This window comes from Pseudonaja textilis, chromosome 1, assembly GCF_049901715.1.
Source record: "Pseudonaja textilis isolate UNSWEBS1 chromosome 1, rPseTex1.2, whole genome shotgun sequence".
Classification (NCBI taxonomy): domain Eukaryota; kingdom Metazoa; phylum Chordata; class Lepidosauria; order Squamata; family Elapidae; genus Pseudonaja; species Pseudonaja textilis.
In genome coordinates, this window is record NC_141990.1 from 253,175,335 (window position 1) to 253,197,967 (window position 22,633).

At 36.4% G+C, this 22,633-nt stretch overlaps 1 long non-coding RNA gene across 1 annotated transcript in view; it reads right to left on the minus strand.

Annotated features, from left to right (window-relative positions):
- The window catches only part of LOC148128152 (uncharacterized), a 60,040-nt gene that overhangs the window by 35,060 nt on the left and 2,347 nt on the right, over window positions 1-22,633 (minus strand). The gene's annotated exons all lie outside the window — the stretch shown is intronic.

Genomic DNA, 22,633 nt, shown 5'->3' on the forward strand with positions numbered 1-22,633 from the left:
TGCTTGGGCCACCACAGGTATCTCCAACACGAATGATGTTGAGCTGGCCATGCCCACCCCAGCCACACCCACCCTGGCCCCCCAAGGTCAAACACAACCCTGATGCAGCCCTCAATGAAAACAAGTTTGACGCCCCTGTTATAGAGGGCTTATTTTCTCTCTTAAAGAAATAAATAAATAAAAACCCTGTATTGAATGGTGGGTATAAACAGATTGTATTAATGTCAATCATGGTTAGAGAGCAGATAATCTGTTCAAAAGGAAAACTCTAGTTGTTTTTCAGTTCCAGTGTTTTAGGGTGGTGGCTCATTTTGTCATTGAGTACTTCTTCAAAAATGCTCTGTTTGAAAGTAGACATTTATGTCTCTGTAAGTATTTTTTGTGTTAGTAACTCAAAGGATACTATAATCTTTATCTTAGCAGCGCCTAAATCAGATAGAAGTCACAATCAGTTGCACTGAGTCTGCTTTATTGTAATGCTATATTGACAGAATCTTGCAAGTCTGAAAATACTTTCCCTACTGTCTCCTTTACAGCCTAGCAAACTAGGCTCTTCTGAGCCCCTTTCCTCTTCCATTATCATGCTGTGAGTTATACTATCTCTTATCTGATCCTTCCCTTGGCAGGATCTCCTTATGCAGTCTCCCAAGGTCTTCCCACATTCCATTATTCTACTATAAATGTGCATAGCAGGACAACAGATGTATAACAAAGGCAATTAAGCAGTGCCTTAAGAATTTCCAATAGGTTTGAAGTTCTCTCTCCCCAAACTCCTGCAAAAGAGAGGCAGTTGGGTCTAGTGGTTAAGGCACCAGATTAGAAAGCAAAAGATCATGAGTTCAAGTCCTACCATGAATGCCAGCTAGGTGACCTTGGGCCAGTCATTCTCTCTCAGCCCATCTCACCTCACAGGGTTATTGTTGAGGGGAAAATGGGAGGAAGATGTGTTGGATATGTTTCCCACCTTGAATTATTTGTAAAAGTAATAAAGGTGGAATAAAAATAAATAAATAAAACAAATAAAAATTTCTAAATCCTTGATGCCTTTATGGACTTACCAGAAATCTAAACCAAATTACTGCCCCCAAATTAAGGAGGGCCTGAACCTAAGAACAATTTAATGTGCTTCCATCATTAGTTTTAGGGTGGAGTTACAAGGGCATCTTATCTGAATCTAGACTTTGCCCATGTGGGGAAGGGGTCTTAAAATCACACATTGGTCCAATTATTTTTGGCCCTATGATTCCAAGAGACATTCTAGGGTAAATCCTTTGAGTTCATATCTGTTGTTTCCATAGTGGGACTCACTGTAAGAAAAATTAAAGCAGAAGAAATAAATCTCAAGACAAGTCTGAAAGCAGAGGACTGTATAAGAAGTGAACTATATAAAAGCCTGGTAGAAGATGGTAGAGGACAGGAAGGCCTGGAGGAATGTTGTCCATGGGGTTGCGATAGGTGGGACACGACTTTGCAACTAGCAACAACATATAAAAGCCTTCCTTTGAACTCTTCACTGTCTCCTACATCAGCAATTCATTGCTCAGCAAAAGGAAACTGAGCCAAGCAAATTAATCATAGAATCTTAAGTGGAATAGCTATCACAATGAAGTAGTCTATGATCAGATCAGAGCAATATTTACTATCTTAAAGGATAATTAAGACCCAGTGCTCTCTCTCTCTCTCTCTTCTTATCTTATGGCCTTCAATCTTCCAATATCTTCATTATTAACTTAATTAACTTTGTTATGAGCTCTTGAGCATTTTCTAAAAATTCAATACCCCAATTTATAAGGAATTATATATCTATAAAAGAAAAGGAGCACAATAATCAGCAAGTGCAGTAGCTGCAGTTGCTAAACTTAATAATCACTAGAGACCCTTATGTATCTGGCTTGTCTAGTTACTCCATTAGTAGACAACTCAAACTCCGACATTTATAATATAAGTTGGAAAATATATCAAGTTTAATTCATGTTGTGAGCTTTAGTATTGCGATGTACTGATACATTATTTTCAAAAATAAGATTTCATTTAATACATTCACAAGTCAATATAGTTTTTATATCCAGAGCCGTGGTGGTGCACTGGTTAGAATGCAGTACTGCAGGCTACGTCTGCTGACCGCCGGCTGCCAGAAGTTTGGCAGTTTGAATGTCACCAGCTCAAAGTTGACTCAGCCTTCCATCCTTCTGAGGTCAGTAAAATGAGGACCCAGATTGTTGAGGGTAATATGCTGCTCTGTAAACTGCTTAAAGAGGGCTATAAAGCACTGTGAAGCAGTATATAAGTCTAAATGCTATTGCTATAATGCTAGTATTTGACAGAAGAATAACAAAATCTCATTTATTATTTAAAATAGAACTCCATGATTCATATTTAATACTTTATCATTAGAAAGATCTGTCTTGACTTGAATATATTAAAGAAAATCTTACTTTTGTAAATAGTATTTCATTCAATGTGATTTTTCTGTGGATTTCTTTGTTCAAATGGTCCATTAAGTCTTGTTTGTTTCTGGCCAGTTTTTAAATTAATTATATTCTGAATATTTTTTCTTGTCATTTAAGCATGTGATGAATCACCTTCAACAAATTTTATTTTTTTTCTATCAGTAATAGAAAATGGAAAACTTTAGGCAGATCCATATATCAAAAGCATTTATTACAACAAATCTAATATATGAGCAACTCTTTTACAACATATCTCTTTTGCTTAGCTTAATTGGAAACATTTTCTGTTTACTCAGAATTAAGCACTGAACTTAAGGGACTTTGGAATCGACATGTAGAGAATTTAGAAATTATTTGGTTCATATTTCTAAGGGAAACATGGTTTTATTTTGAATATACAATATAATTGGGCTGCAAATATACTCAACTTGCATGATTTTGTTAAGTTGGCAATGTAAAATGGGTATTTAAAAAAGTATGTATAAAAATTCATATTTTAGGAGAAACGTGTTCAATTTAAAAATGAACAGCATGGAATGGCCTCAAGACTAAATACGCAAACCTAACATCTACTAGAAATGCATATAAAAATGTCTTCCACAATATAAATTGCATTGCCCACTTAGACGGCATAAAAGAATGAATTTCTGGTATTTCTGTATATCACTATATCTCACAATGTCATTCCCAGAGTATCCTATGGTAGATGAAAAACAGGCTAGAAAACTTCTACCTTATTTTAAATGTGAGGACGCACCTGACCAAAACATTTTTGGAATCTGAAGGGCTAGAGATTTGTATTGCTTTCCCACAACAATGTTCTTAAGAACTGGATAATGATAATATTACATTACTGTAGACTTTGTTCTTGGGTTTCTGTTATTAAATGTATATATAGTGTTGTAAAAATGATTTTCCATGATCATTTTCAATATATTTGAACTGGTTGAACTTGCGTTCAGTAACTGTTTTTCTCTATCATAGAGATAAGAAAACAACTCAAGGAAATTCGGGCAGGAGTGGCATTGTTGTAAAATTTTCCAAAGGACATCCTTGGAAAACATTATGTTTCAAGCAGATCAATTCTATTTCTATTAAGCTAAAAAATGTCCAGGATAAGTAACGGAACAAACATGTTATCCAAGGGGATAGGAGTTCACTTTCCTTCTTCTGTAATTCTAATAAAAACCTTATCTTACAGTGAGAGATTTGGATAGATATTGCTGGACAGGATTTTGAAATCCTCTCCTCTTCCTCTTCCATTGTTACGTTTTTCTTCACAATATGGTTCTGCAGACACTTTTGCATTGGGTACTGGAAGAGGAAACATTTCCTTGTACTCAGGAAGGTATTTATAGTCATGGAGTTGTCATTGTCCATGTAGTCAAAGACTATGAATTATTGTATTCCACGTTGTGTTTTCTAATGGTAATGTTTGACTGTGAAAACTGGGTACTGAGAAAAACTCAAAGAAGACAAATGTCTTGAATTGTGGATTTGGAAACAGCTGCTAAGACTACAAGTAGGCATCACTTTGGTGGGAAGGTAAGAGCATTCCGTGTTTCGCTGTAAGCTTTGCACTGTGGCATGATGCCATGCTGGCCACATGACTGCAGAAAAGATTTTGGATAGCTCTGGCTCAATGCCTTAAAACAACGGAGATGACCACCATCCCCTAAAGTTGGATACAATTAGCAGAATAAAGCTAATCCTTTTTCTTTTGGTAAGACTACCATGGACAGAAAAAAAAGAGGCAACCAATCACTCTTTGCAGCAATGATCAGTAATCAGAAATGTACATGTGTTGATACATGATGGGCGTACATGATAGACAAGGGGAAAAAAGAAGTGTGCTTGGCAATATTGAATGAAGTAGAAGAAGGGGAAGAGTAGTGTTGATGGCTGGGATTAAGGACATTCCTGAAATACCATTGGAAGAAGTAAAGTTCAAGATGGGTTGAGTTAGCAAACATTTGTCATACAGTAATCAAGAGTCAAGCTTGACTAACTATTTCAAGGGAATGGCCTGATTATTCAGCATATGCCTATTATGAAAAGCTTCTAGCTATGTTATCTTCTATCTATTGATTCCATGCTGTATAGAATGCTTAGCATTGTGTACTAAGTGATGCTCATTTTTGCATTTTTTTCTCCACCTGAAGGCCATGGTAGATAGATTGGCTCCTATTGTATCACATCATACCTCCTTTGAATAGTGATATGAGACAGAATTGTGAATGCCTAGGGTACATGTGGATGAAGAAGAGACATCATTTGTCAGAATAAAACATCTTGGAAACAGTGAAAAACCTTTCCTTTCTGTTCCCTTGATGTTCTCTCTGTCCATATTGTACACACGTTTATGAATGCATATCATAGAGCTTTTCCTTGATATAATCCATGGTTTCTGAACCATGACTAATATTGTAGGCACCAAACAGTATCAGGAGGGTTTTAATGCACATTGGATCTGGAGAAAATTACAGGTGTGAGTATTGTGCGTAATCATTGCCAGAAATAATTACTACTGACAGCTCTAAAATTACATCTCGCCTACAATGCCTGAAATCTGAAGATTTGGTATATATATATATATATATATTTTATAGACAAAATGGGACATATTTTGGTCAAACATTGAAATCTATGGCATATGCTAAATAAATAAATAACTTAAATATCCATTGTTCTTTTCATTGCTCCTGGGAATTAAAACATATACCTTTGTGAAATGGAACAGAAGATAGAGAAGGCTTAGCAAATCTGAACACTATAAAAGAACAAGCTGTGTTTAATTAACTACATAAACCACATATTTCTGGACTTATATTTTCATTGATTAGTAAAAAAATTAAATGATTTCGGTCATCATTATTGCTTTTCATTTACCTGAATGGACAAAGAATTTGTGTGTTAAAACAAAGTTGTGTTGGAGGGAAATAAGTAACTGACTCCATACTATGTTTTATTTGCCTATGTGGATGAAATATCCTGAAGATTCAGATGAGTAAATGAAATTCATTCTCATTCATGTATTCATTCACTTATCCATCCATCCATCCATCCATCCATTCATATAGCTGCCCATTTAATATGGGACTTTGAAATATACCCAATTAAAAACAACAACCAACAACTGAAAAATAATCAAATATAAGACAACATATTTTGCCAGGAGCAATTCAAGCAAACAGAAATAAATCAAGATGAATTCATAGAAATTGTGTTCCAGCCAGATTTTCAGAGACTTTAGAAAGGCAGACACAGAACTGAGGCCATTTGGATCTCAGGGAAAATGCTAGTCCATAAAATGGCCACAGCAATGGAAAACTGATGTTTCCTGTTTAACCAGATGATACTGCTTAAAAGTTGATCCTGTCAGTAAGACAGAAGTAATTGGAGATGGACAGCCATATAATCAGGCCCTCTATCACGAAGGCTGTTATATATGATAATCAACATCTTTAATAGCACCCAGAAGCTTACCGGTAACCAATGAAGCTCTCAAAGAAATGGTTTTACATAGGGACCATGAACTGAACCCATAAGTACCTAGGCTGCTGCATTCTGGTTCCGCTTTTGTTTCTGAGTGGTTTTCAAGAATAACCTGATGTTCAGTATGTTGTGGCAATCCATAGAAGTGACCAAGTTGTAAGTGATGGTGAGTCAGCCAATCCAAAAATGTATGCCATTGATGCACAACATGAACTTGTACAAAGGTTCTTCAAACCATAGCTGCCATGTTCTCTTGCTGTATCTTGGAGAACCTCCTCACTTTCACCCCATTTGTGTCTATTTGTGTCACAAACCAAGTTTTAAAATTTCTAGATCCAAGCTTCCCTCAAATCTACAGCTGCTCAGTCTTGCTAGATTGAATTTGAGCCTATTATCCCTGATTCAGACACTCATAGCGTCCACTCATTGAGATAGAACTTCAGCATTGTGACTTGATCTATGAGATATGTAACTAGATGTCAGTAGCACACTGACGATACTTAACCTCATGTCAAATGGTTATTTCATGCAGTAGTCTCATACAAATGTTAAACAGAATCAGGAAGAGAATCAAACCCTGAGGCTTCAGATGACCAAAGACCAGAAATGTTTCCCACAATCAACACTGATTGGAACGGGCTCTTGAGAAGGTAGAAGAAACTCTGAACCATTGTGCCATCCACTCTCACTTCTGACAGAGCTAGCACCAAAGTGACAAATGGAAAAATATGATTTAAGTTCAAAACAAGAAAAAGGCCTGCATTAAAAGACTCTCCCTAATTCATAAGAGTGTAATTGGGTTGGGGGGGAACAGACTTTATTACTATTGTATAAACTTAATGAAGGTTTCAAGCCATGTTCTATAATATTCTGTTACTAAACACAATATTAATTAATGTAATTTTAGCTTTCATGTGTAGTTCATCTTTTTGGCCTACATAGTGGGGCTGACAGTATCAAATGCCAACAAAAAATCAAGGAAGGCCAGCATGGATGCATCACGTCCATTCCAGTCCCACCATAAATCATTTATAAATGAAATCAATGCTATCTTAGTACTCTGTCCATGCCTGAAACCTGACGGATTTCATTCACAACTCTTCAAAAAAGGCCTGGCCTCAGCACTTTCTGAAGGTTGGCAGAGCCTGACCATCTTCTCAAAAAGCTCTCAGAGTAAAACTTTAAAGATAGGACATATATTGCTTATTAACAGTCTAACATTCTTGAGAACCAATGTCTGCTTAAGCATATGCACACACACGCACACACACACACCATGCTTAAGAACAAATTCATCACTGCTTGTACCCAACCCAACATCACCCTCTGGAAGGCCTTAATCAACCAAGTAGAGCCTGGATCTAATGAATAGTTCTCAATTCCAAGGACCATGTAGACTTTTTAAAGAGGAACAGGCCCAAATATTTCCCAGATAACATTTCTAGACTGTACCTCAACCAATTTAAGTACAATTCAGAGTAAATTCAAGCAATGTAATCCAATAGATACCTTAAATAATCATCACAACAATACTTTAAATTATCTTTATTCCTCCCTAAGAGGGACCTGGTCATCTTATACAAGACCATATAGTACAGGGGTGTCAAACTCGCATCGTCATGGCATTGTCACATGATGTATCATGACTTTTCCCCCTACTGTCAAACTGTACAAGAGAATCAGAAGCAATAGCAGTGGAAGAACTATTATATTTTGCTCTTTTATTACTAAAGTTAAACTTTAAATATGTGCCCGATTTTTATTTTATTTATTTACTTGTTTTGTCAACCAACTCAACCAAGTGACTCTGAATGGCTTACAGTTCTAAGATTTGCTCTTTGTGTTTGTCTAGGCAACTCTTCTGCTATCAGTTGGTGTTTTTTTAGAATCACAACAAAGGGGTGGAAGCGTCATTAAAATAATTTTAAGAGATTGTGAAAAGGGACATTTAGCCACTTCTGTTGCTGTTGTCTTCAGCTTATATCCTATCTTTTCTTCAGCTAGTATTCCATCATCCATTTCAACCTTCCCCATCTTGATGACCTCTACGCATGCTAGCTGAGAATTCTAGTCCTAAAGTATATGAGAGGTCTTCAAAGAAAGACTGATAATCATCTGTTAGAGATGGTCTAGTTTAGGGCTATCAAACTTGTGGCCCAGATGCATCACACGCTGGCCATGCCCGCGCCCAGTTTAGCGAAGAGGGAAAAAGTCCTGATACATCACGTGATGCTGATGTGACAACATGAGTTTGACACCCCTGCCCTAGATCCTCTTGGACATTTTACATAGACACTAAATTTCCAGTATGAATTAAAATTGAAACAGTGACTCTGAATCCTGCCAATAATCAACATTACAATTTTTCTGATTTTATCCTTTCCAGTATGTGCTAGGATTTAGATTTCTAAGACACAAAGACTAATGAATTGGGAGGAGACAGATAGCTTTTCCAGGTGTTTTTAAATGTGCTGAGCTAATAAAGGATTTCCAGACTAAATACAAATCAGGTTGTAGGGAGTCTGGATATCGGTACTTGAAGAGGCTGGATACAGGAGATTCTGGCACACCAGCAGTGTCTGTAAATAAGTTGCTTTATTCATTCTGGAACTTATAGTGAAGCGTGAAGATAATGGTGCTAGTTGAACTCCTGAATATAGTTATGATATGATTACATGAGTCTCCCAAATACTTAACCTGAGACATTCCACTGTTCCTATTAATTTTCTTCCTGGAACCAGAAAGAGTTTAATTGAAATTGCCTTTTGGGATTTTTGAAGACAAGGTTACACCCCAGTAAGAATTGGGAGTACAGTACATCCTAGGGTTCAATTCCAGTATTTTAACTGAAACAAGTTTTGACATGGTTGTATTACTAAGCTGGAAAGAGAAAAAGAGACTCATTTATGAAAACATGCAGTGTATGAAGTGTTCCTGATGCTTAGCGATGAGGAAGTAATTTAGTTGTCTCCAAAGCAAAACAATATAGAAGACTTGACATATAAGCCCACAGCACGGAAGACTTAGGGAGTTTTTACAAGAACATTAAAATAATATTAAAAACTTCCATGCTTAGAATTGAGGAAGCAGCTATAATTGAGAATACATGTCATCTATGGCCTGAAAATGGATTTGCCTTTTTTCTCCTTTGTACATATCTTGTGATGCTGATTTTAGCTGGCTTTAACCTATGTAATACTTAATATTGATTTATTCTTCTACATACTGTTAGTTAAAAACAGAGAGACAGCACTCTGTCAATAGAAAAATAGAAAATTGTCTTCAATTGTACATCTACCCAAGTTTGTTTTATACTTTTCTCTGCCACGTACCTCAGCAAGTACACTATTTCTACTACATTGTTGCAGGATGGCTAGGGTAATGTGAGAATTGTAGGCCAGAGTATTTTGGAACATGTCAAGTTGATGAAAGCTGGTCTAGCTAGACAGCAAATGTGATCCAAGGTATCAAACTCTAATTGGACGTGAAAGAGACAAACCTGGAAAATATTGTTTCTGTTGCTGAACAGTTCTAGGGCAAGCTTTTGGGGAAGTGTTAATATTTCTTTTAACATTTCCAAGCAACTCCAGACATTTGATTTGCTAAGTCTTAAAAGTCTGCATTTATATTTAGTAGAAATGTTTCTATACTTCTCAGAGAGGTGGTTTTCTGTCTCTCTCACTCTCTCTCTCTCACACACACACACACGCACAACATAATATATAACAACAAAATGTATATGATAGATGTAACAACCAGTGTAGTTGGCATCCTTTCCCCTGCTGAGGATTAATTAATATTTACCTTTAATTTACCTTTAATTTAAATTTTCCTTTCCAGATGACAGAAACAAAGATACAACATTTTTGGGGGTGGAATGGGGAGTTCTGCAGGACCATTGTTGAAAAGACTTTCTCCAAAATTTTGTTAATGGTGAAAACCAGGCCAGTGATGCTAATCTTAAGGCATAGAGAGGTCACGGACAAAGATAGTCTTTAACTTGGCTTTAGGACTTTGAAAGCCAACAACAAATTAGTCTGGCAACAGCAAATTGATGAGACTTACAAGTTTGATATGGGCAGTTATTGTTATAGTGATATTACAATAAGGAAATAAACAGGTAACCAGGAAGATGAATTAATATAATGGGCTAGAGTCATCAAACAAATTACCTTATTCATCCAGGATGCAGTGGTTTAATTTTCAATTGATTTGAAGTTTAGATTAAAACTTGAGGTTGAATAAAGAATGTGGAAATCAATTAACTTGAGATCTATTAGACAATAAGTGACCATACATACCATTTTGGAACATTATTTTTGTGTTGCATAGGTCAGGTTCTTTTGGCTGAATTCCTTCTGCAGAGGTCTATAACTTACCATGGCCAACTTGCCATGCCATCTTATTGCAGCCAACTCACCAGAGGACAACTTGCCATGGCCAACTCACTGTGGGACAAGAGTGACATTAATATCAAAGAAATGATGGAATAGAATCATTAAAGAAAGGATGCAAAAGGACAGAATGAAATGTGAATGAAAAAAAGCAAAATAATTGTTTATTTATTTTAAATAATTAAATTGAATTATTCAATTGCCTGTGGCGAGTTGTCCTACGGTAAGGTGGTCATGGTGAGTTGGCTGTGATGGTTTTGCCGTGGTGAGTTGAACATGGCAAGTTGGCCGCAGCGAGTTGGCTGTGGCAAGTTGTCCCATTCTGTTCTGCAGGGTAATGCAATATTTGACATCCTAATGATTTCAGTGGGGCTTTTTCATGCTCTCAATGAACTATTGTAATTTTGAACTTATGTTCTGTCCTTAAGGATAAATGTATATCAAAAGATAATGGTAGCAGCAGAAAGTAGAAACAGAGAGAGATTCAAAGCTACAAAAACAGTGTTCTGTTATATTCTTTCCTTTTTTTCAGATGCAGTACGTGAATCATTATGAAGACTCAGGAAAAATATAAGGTCCTGGAAGCATGATCCTTCACTTCTTAATATTTGGTTTTCATTAATGCTTTCAGTGTTGTCTCCTTGATCCACTCTAAGATTAGAAATGCATAATATTCTCTCCTCTTTAGCTTACGGATGCTCTTTATTGCAGTATTTCCTTTTAGTAACTTAGTCCACATGTTGGATATCCCCTGTTTTAAGCTGCTCTGTCTCAACTCACTTTGTGTTCCCAATTTTCCTAATTTTAGAGTTACATCTGTTAATGCTTGGCCCTATATACTATTTTTTTTCTTTCTGGTTTCCATCGAATCATGGAAATTACAGATGGAGAAATATCAATAAGTCACACTGATTCCATCTAGCCTTAAGACAATTTCCCCTTTCTTCACTTGTTCCTTGCTCCTTTATTCCTTTACTCTTATATGTGATCCTTGCCTGCATTTAATCACAAGCCTTTATTCCTTTGCTTTTGCTACATTTTAATTTCCATTCTAAATCAATCAAGTTTCAGTAATGACCATTGCATCCATCAACTTGGAAAAGTAGTATGATTAAAGTTAAGAAATAATTTCACAAACATTTTCAGATCTTTATTACGATATTGTCCTAGCCCTTTCTTTGGTAGCAGTAAATTTTACTGGTTTTTATTTTTTATTCTTACAGTCACTTTTGGTCACTGTGAATATTCCTCTTGCCTGCTATTAATTATTTCCCCTACACAAAGCCTTCACATATAGAGAGCCAGCTTGGTGCTTTTTGCCTTACCTTAGGCATAGAATCAACTGGGTAGCCAGTTGTTATCTCTCTCTCTCACCTTAGGAAACAGGCAATGGCAAACTACTTCTGAAGAACCTTGCCAAGAAAACTGTAGGGATTAGTCTAGGAAGTCTCCAGGAATCAACAAAGGCTCCAAACAACAGCAACAAAACCTCTACATATAGAGGCAGAATACTCTTTGAATATTGTATGTATAGATAACCAATAATTTTAGCAAAAATATATCACATTTCCTGCATTCCATCACTATAGCTATATCCCTCTCTCCCATTTAAGTTCAGCTGACATCCTGATATAACCTGATCACAGAATTGACCAAACTGTATAAAATCATCATCATTCACTGGAAGGAATTTATGGGCTATGTCTTATTGTTATGGCTTATTTGATTCCTATATTGGTGATTTTTAAAACTTATATTTTAAGTAATATAAAATAGTAGGAAACAAAGTTAAAACTATAAAACATAGCGGTGAAAAGGGGCTACAAGTAACATGAAAAAATAAATATCAGCAATTAAACCACATAAAAGAATTATAAACGTGATGAAAGGAGAAACCATTCCACAACAATCCCACATAAAAATCACTAAAATAGTATTAACATGTTCAGAAAGGCTGAGGGATTAAAAGAACTAAATCTGGTGCTGAAAGATCATTCTGATAGCTACCAGGAAGTACATCTTGGAACAGACCTCCACGAACAATGGCAGGAGCCCCATAAAAAAGGACCTTTTGATTCCCTTTCTCATTTGAGGGTCACAATAGTAAAGAACCTTTGCATTTCTCTAATAGCAAGAAGGTGATGTAAACCCTCAAAAGTCAAAACGCTAAGTTGCACTCAGAGATGCCTCTGAAATCACTGCTGATTTCTTCCAATAAAGATGATACAAAACTCTGCTCACACAGCTTTTGAAAGCAATGATATTTTTGTCATGAAAGAGACTGACAGAAAAACACATTAATGCAGAGTTATGAAATTGGAGTTTTTGATTCGGAAAAGATGAGATTACATGCGATTCCTGAATTGTATCTTCTGCAATACCAGCTGATTCATTTCTTAATGTAATTCAAGGTGTCTGCTGCCACCTCTATTAACTCTCTACATTTACCTGTTCATTCTTTTCAGTTAATTGCCTGTATGTATACAGATGGTATTTTAGGATAAATCGATCAGTAAAAGTCTATGCAGATTCTCATTCATCCAGATCATGGTTGTCCCAAAGGTGCTTTCCAATGGCAACTGGACTTTCTTTGTTTTTCCTTGAAGACATTTCTCTTCTCATCCAAGAACCTGTCAGAATTGAAGACACTTCTTGGATGAGAAGCGAAATTTCTTCAAGTCTAGTTTCCTTTTGAAAAAGCATCTTTGGGACAACTTTATCACTAGTTGCGAGCATCAGTATTATTGTAAATAACATACATACAGATTGTCAGGGTTCCAAGTAATAGACCCATAGCAAGGAAAACTCCGAGGCAGGTAGATTCCTCAAAGAATAGCTTTATTGGATATATCATATTGGCACAGATCTGATGAAAACTGACTCTGAAGGTTCCCACGGTTTTCACTTAATTAAAAGTAAAAGTTTGTCACTTTCTCCAAACAATCAGTCACATAATCCAATCACAACATTATATGGTTGCCTGATGACATCACTCCGCCTATCTCCAACCAGTTGTGAGAACGTCCTTGATTCCCAAGAGAAAGTATTTTGTTTTGGCTACAAAATCCCAGCTATCTAAAATCTCCACTCCCTATCCCTCAGTTCCAGTATGGCAACACTGAAGCTGTCAAGATGACTTCAGTCAGGTCAGCTTCAGGGTTGACGCAGATATTGTTTAAATATGTATACAATGAGAGAGCATAATCTGTTTGACTTTTCCAATAACTGTTTTTTTTTCTTTGTTTCTCACTCATAGCTATTACTTGGACGGGCAGAGAAAATCTGCTTTTATAACCAGTCAAAATAACCAAGCATTTAAAAAATATTCCAAGTATTTGTTTCCCATCCTTTCATTTTTTTTTGTTTGAGACTTTTCCAGGAACAGGAATATTGTTAAGGAAATCCCCTCCAATATTTCTGCTAATAAGAAAATAAAATCCGATCCTTTAAATGCTAGAATATAAATTGATAATCCTTGTTTTCTTCTTTCTGATATCAGTAATGTTAAAGTGCAACTATGCTGCTTTCCAAGATGGTAGTAACTACAAGTGACATGCTCAGACTCTGTGATTACATTTTTTGTTGGAAAGAATTGCAGTGATACAAGAAAATGTTAAAACTAAAATAGTTACAAATATCAATGTTCGAATACAGTAAAAATAAAACAAAATTTTAAAAAGTTATGATATTGATGTAGTTACTTACCAAGCACATCTAAATTATATTAAAGTAACCAAAGTATCTTTACAATCTCTAAGGCATATCACAACTTTTGAGCAGCCCTAATGTTTGGTAATTGAAAGTTGAAAAATTTGACAAGCCAATACTATAATATAGGATCTACAATACCCCTGAATAGATAAATCGCTATTATGAGTGCTGAATGAAAATTCTCTCCTTATTTGTTTTTTTCCAATTTAGATGATCATCTAAAGTCATCATGAAATTTTGCTGAGGAGCAAAATTTTGCTGAGGAGCAAAATTCTCATTTATTTCTCTTCATTCTTGCCTGTTTTGGATGCAATTTTGACTTACCAGAATTCCCTACAAGTTCCTGAATGTTCGGCTTGGAATAATCTAGATTCTAGCTCATTTCTTTTGCACAGAAATACAGTTATGTATATAAATGAGAAGATAGAACCAGCTAGAAAAAAATGGGAAGAGAGGGACAATAGAGGAGAAGGAGACATTGAAGGAAGACTTGAGTGAAGATCTTAGCCTTTATTTACCAAAAGAACCTTGCCAGTAGGCATTTGTTGCTGTATCTGAGTACCAGAATTCACATCAAAGACCTTGCATTTAATTCTTGTGAAAACTATAGGGGGAAAGCTAACACCTGCCCGCATTACACCTGGCTGGTTCAGCTTCTGCTTATCAGCAGTGTGCTTTTTATAAGCAGAGTGTTATATAAAACACACAAAACTGTGTTTCCTTTGACTTTGCATTGGGAAGTATTTCTGGATTTTCCAGCAATGTCTAACAGAAGGGTGTGAAAGCTTGGCCGGATGACATAAGCCAAATTTTCCATGCAGGGCTCTAAGGGGAAAAAATAAGTAAAAGTATAAAGCTAGCTCTTAGATGCAAATACCAACAGACTGCTAAGCCATTATTTGCATAAACATAAAGGCTGATCATGTCTTTTCTCCTCCGGAGAAAGAAAAATAGGCCCAATTTAAAAACAGATGGCTTATAAAACAATTCAAAGAAATTGGGTAAAGTCACTTAAGAAACCTTCATCTGTCATCAGCAACACTATTGCCCACTGCTTGCAAAATTCATTGAACAAGGGACAAAAGCCTGAAAACAAGCAACAGCTTGGAGAGGCTGGGCTATTTGGAGAGGAGGACTAAATGGGGTGTGGATCTTTTCAATACTGCAAGAAGCAGCCACAGCTGATTGCTGATGCCATGTGGTCGCTGGCTGTTCAGTGCTCTGCCTGCAGCAGTCTGAGAAGGAAAGGTCTTGGTGGGCATCACTTTTAGGTTCTGTTTGAGATCTCCCTAAAATGACTCTTAGAAACATCTCAAGGGGAAAACAAATAAGCAAGGAGTAAACAAATAACCAAATATCTGCTGTTTTTAAAAATTGCATTGGGCAATTTTTCATGCTGGAACCCTCAGGTGTTGATAGCCCCTAATTTGGTCAACAAAACTGAGTTTCACAATAAATGCCTTGGGACAAATGCACTGGACCAAATCAATGTACTGTGTTTCAATGGAAGCTACTAAACTGAGGGCAGGGGGCTAGACTGAGGATCACGATGGCATAAAGTTTGAATATTAATTTAAAGGAGAGTAATAAAATTCTTTTTCTAACTAATGATGATATTTCCCTTTTGTTGTATTGTGTTCTATTTTTATATTGAAGGATAATAGCAATAGCACTTAGACTTTACAGTACTCTCTGGGTGGTTTACAATGTCAGCAATGCATATTGTCTCCAATAATCATTTTAACAACCTCGAAAGGATGGGAGATCTTGTCAGGATCGAACTACAAACTGTGGGCAGAGTTTGTCTGCAATACTGCATTCTGTGCCATCAGGGCTCCTAAGATTGTCAATAGCTACTGGTTATGTTATTTTTGGTAAGTATGCAAAACCTGTAGCCTCAAAGACACAAATAGTATTAAAGGCATTGGGTATGTTCTTCAAATTCCTCCAGTTTGACAAGGAGTAACATTACTGATTATAGGTCTGAAGAGTAATTGCATAAATTAAGTTATCTTAAATGAAGTGTAAATGAAAACCAATGGGACTCATTTGTTTTAGGAATACAGGTTGTCCTCCCTTAATGACCACAATTGGGAGCCACAACTACGATGCTAAGTGACATGGCCATTAAATGAGACACCCAGTGACTGCAACAGGATTATGATCTCACTTCTGTCATGGTTGCTAAGTGACTCACCACAGGTCATAGAGTGAGACATCATATGATTGCAGCTTGAGATTTTACCATTGGCTTCTCCATTGACTCTGTTTATGGGAAGCTGTGCAGTGCAGCATGTTGAGACAGCTGTAAACATTTGTAAGAGCCATGGTGGTGCAGTGGTTAGAATGCAGTATTGCAGGCTACTTCTGTCAACTGCTGGCTACCTATAGTTAAGCAGTTCAAATCTCACCAGGGTCAAAGCTAACTCAGCCTTCCATCCTTCCAAGGTTGGTAAAATGAGGACCCAGATTGTTGGGGGCCATATACTGAATATGTAAACCACTTAGAGAGGGCTGTAAAGCACAATGAAGCGGGATATAAGTCTAAGTGCAATTGCTATTATTGGTTGCAAAGCATCCAAAAATCAATAATATGAGTACAGGGATGCTGTGACAGTTGTAAATATGAGGATTGGTCATAAACTTTTTCAGCGCCATTGCAACTTCATCCTAACAGTCACTAAACAGGGCAATTATTAAATGGGGACTAACTTGATGGCCTTGGCAATCTAGTCAAAGGCCAAATAGGGTTCTAGGTCCAGGAAATGAGTGTGGTTTGGGACTACAAGAGAACAAATCTCTTCCACTCACACATTTGTTCATGGTTTAGGTAGGTGTTGGAGGTTTTTAAAAAGAGATTGGACAATGATTTGTCTGAAATAGTATAGGGTTTCTTGCTTGAGCAAGGGGTTGGACTAGAAGACCTCCAAAATCCCTTCCAATTCTTTTATTCTGCTACTCTGTTATTCTGTTTAATCAGTCTGTGAATCTGCAAAAGGAAAGCCCATCTGAATTGCGACTCTAGCCTGTAGGTGGGAAGAATTTGCTTCTACTACAATCCCAATCCAGATGGAAGCCTTCGATTTGTTTTTCCAAAGGAAGCACACTTTGAAATGAATGGCTCCTTTCATGAGATGTAAATGGAAGACACAGGGAAATTGGTGATGTGATCACAACTATAAAATGTGGAGGAATAGTTAAAGTCTCCTGTAATTCACACTAGCATCACAGGAAGAAGGTGATAGCAAATCATGCCATTAAAAAAAAAACCAAGAAAACGGCATACATGTACTTATTTAGTTACTAAGAGTAGTGCACAGCTTGTTAGAATCTTTACCTTTTTAGGGAGGGGGTGCTGGAAGAATTTAAAGTAACATGTTACTTGACTTTTAGTGTTTCACCCAGGTTTCTTGAAAATTTCTCTCTCGTTTTTAAAACTGAATCTATGCTGCTGCTTCTGGATATTTCCTTAGAGTGGAGACCTTTGCACTGAAATGTTGGGGAATGAGTTCTATGACTCCTTTCTTCCCCCTTCAGACTTGTCCAAACGAATCACTCATCCCACACAAGAGCATCTATTATGACAGTTTTAACAAAGTATCAAAAGAAAGACATCTCTTTCAAAGGCAGCCTTCTCTTGCCCTGCATATTTCTAAACTCTGTTCTTCTCTTCCTCCTCCTGGAAAATGATAGAGATTAATTTATGGTTTGTGGAGATCATGTGATCCTACACTGATCCAAGGAAAGGGGGCACATTCCCACCAACAAGAAAACCAAGGAGCTCATCTTTAGGATTTGTAATCCATTGAATAGGAATATAGGGTACCTTACTGGATCAGGGAGGTTGTGACATACAGGTAGCCTTGCATGCTCTAATCTGTTGTTCTAATGCTTGCTAGTGATGGTTTCTGGAGTTTAACATGATACCACTTCAAATAAAGGAAATCCTCACACAGAAACATTTTTGGAAGTTCTTCAGATCAACATGAAGTTCTTCAAATCAATCGTCAATTTTTGGAAAGGTTTCCTCCCTTGCAAACTGGGGTCTCTCCCTCTCCTTTCTCTTCCTTCCTTCTTTTCAATTTTTTTCTTTGCTATTTAACAGTGTGTTTTAATTTTATATTTATTTTTAGCTTGATTTTAATTGTTACCCATTGCTCTTGCTCTATTTCACATTTCTCCACCCATCTGCAACTTCCCCGGCTGCTTCTGCTTCCTGATCTAAAAGAAAGCACCATAATTAAGAAGCTTTCCCTTATGATTTCTTCACTTGGAATATAATTGGTGTGTGTGTGTATGTGTGTATGTGTGTATGTGTGTGTGTGTGCACAGGAAATAGGGTGGCTGCAGAATGATGCCACCATAAAACACAAGGTTCTTCATTCCTTATTTAAGATGATTGCAGGAATTCTGCATCATCCTTGGGAGAATTTCAAAAAATAATTTCTTTTCCATGAGATTCAAGAACAAGGTTGGACCAAATAAAGAAAAAATGTTCTAGCACAGCACTACTTTAAATATGGGACTATCCTCAGCAAAGTTGATCCCAGGAACAACATTACTTTACATGGTATATACCAGGAGTCTCCAACCTTGACCAACTTTACGACTTGTGGACTTCAACTCCCAGAATTCCTCAGCCAGCTTGCACTGACTGAGGAATTCTGGGAGTTGAAGTCCAGAAGTTGTAAAGTTGCCAGGGTTGGAGATCCCTGGTATATAGGCTATATTTGTTTTACAGTCACACAGAAGCTATTAATGGCATAAGTTTGATATTTTAATGAAGGCTGTTCTTGTTCTGCTCTCCTTTAGCCTTAGAATGTATATTTGTTCTCATAGTCATGAGCCAAGTTTTCATATTTTGTAAGGTATGTTCATTCTCTTTATTTTTTGAGACTGCTTCAACCTTAGCATTCATCAGTGATTTCCTCTCAAAATGATGGAAATGGAAACACCAACAATTCTTAGCTAATAATAGAAATAACATTGTTTTAAGAGTTCCAATTTTAAAAGAAATGTATTAATAGGTTTTTCATCAGTGTCAGCGCTTTTATTTCAAAGGTTCTGCTTTATTGTTTAATGTACTGTATGACTCACAGGAAAAGTATTAATCTTTTCAAAATCTTGAGGATTAGAACATAATCATGTATTTGTACAAAATCTCCAAAGCCAAACCTGAAATCTAAACTCATTTGGGACATAATTTTGTGGGCAGTTGGAAATAAAACTTTGAACAGAATGTTTCTGCTTAATTCCTGGTTGTAAATTCCAAGCCCAATAATTTATTTTGAAGAGAAAAGAAATGTGATTTGTTAGTACACAGTGCAAAAAACATGAATAGAAAGTGAAAATTTGATGGCACTTGTGAAAGTGATGTCCCACAGAGTGCTAGGCATAGTCAAAATTGTAGGCAGTGGAATGAGATCTTGCTACAAATTTTCTTCCATGGCTTTAAACTATGGAGGCATTCAGAGAAGATGGAAAAGAAAGAAGCGAATAGGGTGTGTGTTGTCTCTGTCTGTGTGTCTCTTTTTGTGTATGTGGCAGCATGTGTGTCTGATATTTCTGTATGTGTGTATTTGTGAACATGTATGTGGAAGAGATTATTTCTGAATATAAATCCAAACTTCGTAAAGTGAGCTGGCCAATTACTTTTCAATGTTTTCCAGGGGAAAGCTGTCAAGCAGACAAGATGCCTGGAGAACAACTATTAATCACAGCTCAATAGCCCAGCAGGATTTTTTTTCTCCTCCTCTTCCTCTTCCTCCTCCTTAAAAAAAAAAAAGACTGTCCATTTTAACACAGTTCTCTAGTCATGCTGAATGAATCTAGTGTATTTATACATTGCCAGTTTGAAGGCATGAGAACACAACCGTGCCATTTTCACTTCTGCCTTGAGAAAGATTGTTATTGATCATACTATTTTTTGTTCATACTGATAAAATTTTCAGTGGGTTGTAGATATACATAACGGCTTTTCTTATAATAAATCCAATGCCAACTTAATATGGTGTCTGATAGGAAATAATGGAGCACTGATGCTTCTTTGACTTTGGCAAGTCTCAAAACTAGAAAAGGAATGAAGGAATGAAGGCAGGAAGGCAGGAAGGAAGGCTTATCCACTCTAGATATAAAAGTTTCCACTTATGATCTGCTAAGCCATGGCTGGCAATCCAGATTTGTAATTCAATTAGTTTTCTGGTTTATACATAATCATAGGAGACCTGGAGATAAGTCCAAGAGCAAAGGAGGAAGGAAAGAAGAAGTAGGAATATGCAGTCCTTGGTCTAATAAATCATGATTAGTCTTCTTCAGCAAGGCTCAAAGGTCACATTTTGTCATTTTGGAAATCAGTGTCTCACAAACCATACTTAACTAGCCAGATAAAATGATCACACTTATGTTGATTCCTCTGTCAAGGGAGTTTTTGGAAGATGGGCAATAACTGAATGAGACTGAAATGAATTGGAGGAAGTATCCAAAATCTATTAGGATAATATCAAGTGTACAGGAAGTATGTGTTAAACCTGGGATGGGGACTGAATGGGGGCAGGAAGAGATTTAGACTGGTTCCTTCTCCCCCCACCTCCTTGAGGTTTATGAGGGAGGGAAAAGAAAACTCAGGCAGATTTGCAAGACTCTTGTTATTTCTGTGTACTTTAATAAAGTACATTTCTGATCATCTTGTGTAATCACTTTCCTGAATTACTTACTTTGTAGGGCTGATACTAGCATACTAATCTCTAACTTATAAAGAGGCAGAGGTGGCATTCGGCAGGTTTTGACCAGTTTGGTTTTGGGGGATAGACTTAACTGGACTGTTCGTGTGGCATATATTTTGATTTCTATAATGCTTAAAAGATGCTAATAGCATCAATGGTGGGATTTAAACAATTTAACAACTGGTTCTCTGCCCTAATGATTTCTTCCAACAACCAGTTCACCAAACTGCTCAGAAAGTTAACAATCGGTTCTCCTGAAGTGGTACGAACTGGCTGAATCCCACCACTGAATAGCATGTAATCTTGGTTTATTATTAGATAATTTGAAATATATATTCAGTTATGAATAGTCAAATCCCAAAGTGATTTTGTGAGCCTGCTGAACTTCTACCTGAACTTAAAGTTGGTGGGAATGAAACGCGAGATCTGGCGAGATCTATTTATTCCAAAGCTTGTTTTTTTGGTGGGTGGGCATCTATTTAATCTGTATTTAGTTTCATGAGTTAAAATGTACAAATATTATTATATGTGCAATAATAAAATAGAATATTGAAAATTTTCCTTTAAAAAGCCAAATAATAACAGCACAAAAATACTTACAAACATAGACACACACACACATGTAGATATATGTAAACATATATACACACATACACATATGTTTACATATACATATATACTGTATTTACATATACATACACTTGTACACACACTCTAACATAGAAATACTTGCTTTTGTGCACAAACTGCTTTTAAAACTATGTGAAGGAGGCTCAAATTTGTCTTATAAGGGTGAAAATCAACTTGACTACTTTAGTGAATACCTTTCCTAGAAAGGAAGATTCAACAGTGTTGCTTCCTGTGTATCTACAAGGAGATTCACAAAAGCTATCTGCTTTTTTTCAATAAGAAATTGTTAACATATCCTGTCACCTTCTTTACATTGAACATTTAAACTTTGTTCCTTACATAGGCTGTATGTTAACTAATGACCATGCTTAACTGCTTGTGCCAACCAAAGTACTTCTTAGTCAAAGATTTTGCCACAAAATGAGAACCTGAGCTGAGGTCAGAAACACCCTGCAAAAATCATTTGGATTTTTGCAAGGTGTTTAGAATCTCAACCTCATTTTGGTCCTCATTTTGTGCCAGATTGGCTCTCTAATTTGGAGCATCTTTATAGCACCAAGCAGCAATGCTGACTATGGTGCCATTTTTGAGGGTTTGTTCTTAAAGTTTGTTTACTTGGGAGACCTTTCAGTTTCAACGAATGGATTGTCAGCAGAAGGTAGGACCAGTTCTTGGCATACTACATGCAGAATCTCATCTACAGCATGAATCTTAGTATTTTTTTTTTCATGCTTCCTGGAGTCCTGCTCTATGCTGGGGCTGTGCACTTTACAAATATTTTTTTAACAATATTTTTTTAAAAATATTTTGTGGTAAGTTTGATATTGTTAGTTTTTGGTTATCAAGGATCATGTTTGTTTCATTATGTATATTTTATTTATTTTTGTAGCCATTCATCTCACACATGTAATTCATATACACTGTACTTTCAGTGTCTTTTTGAAATGGGATGTCAATAACTGTATACATTCTAACTGTGTAAGCACATCTAACAACTTAAATAATTGCACACAGTTTATTTTAGATCTTTTCTGTAATAATTCCTAGCATTCCATTTGTCTGCCTCTTTGCTACAATAGAATATGGTATACTGTGAGCTTAGTTGCCATGGGGAAAGGAAAACTTTCTTTTTTTAATTGCTAACTAATTAGAAAAATCAAAAGTAAAGAGTTATCAGTACTTCATTGAGGAGAAATAAGAAGTGTATACATCCTTTGCAATTAGTGCTTCC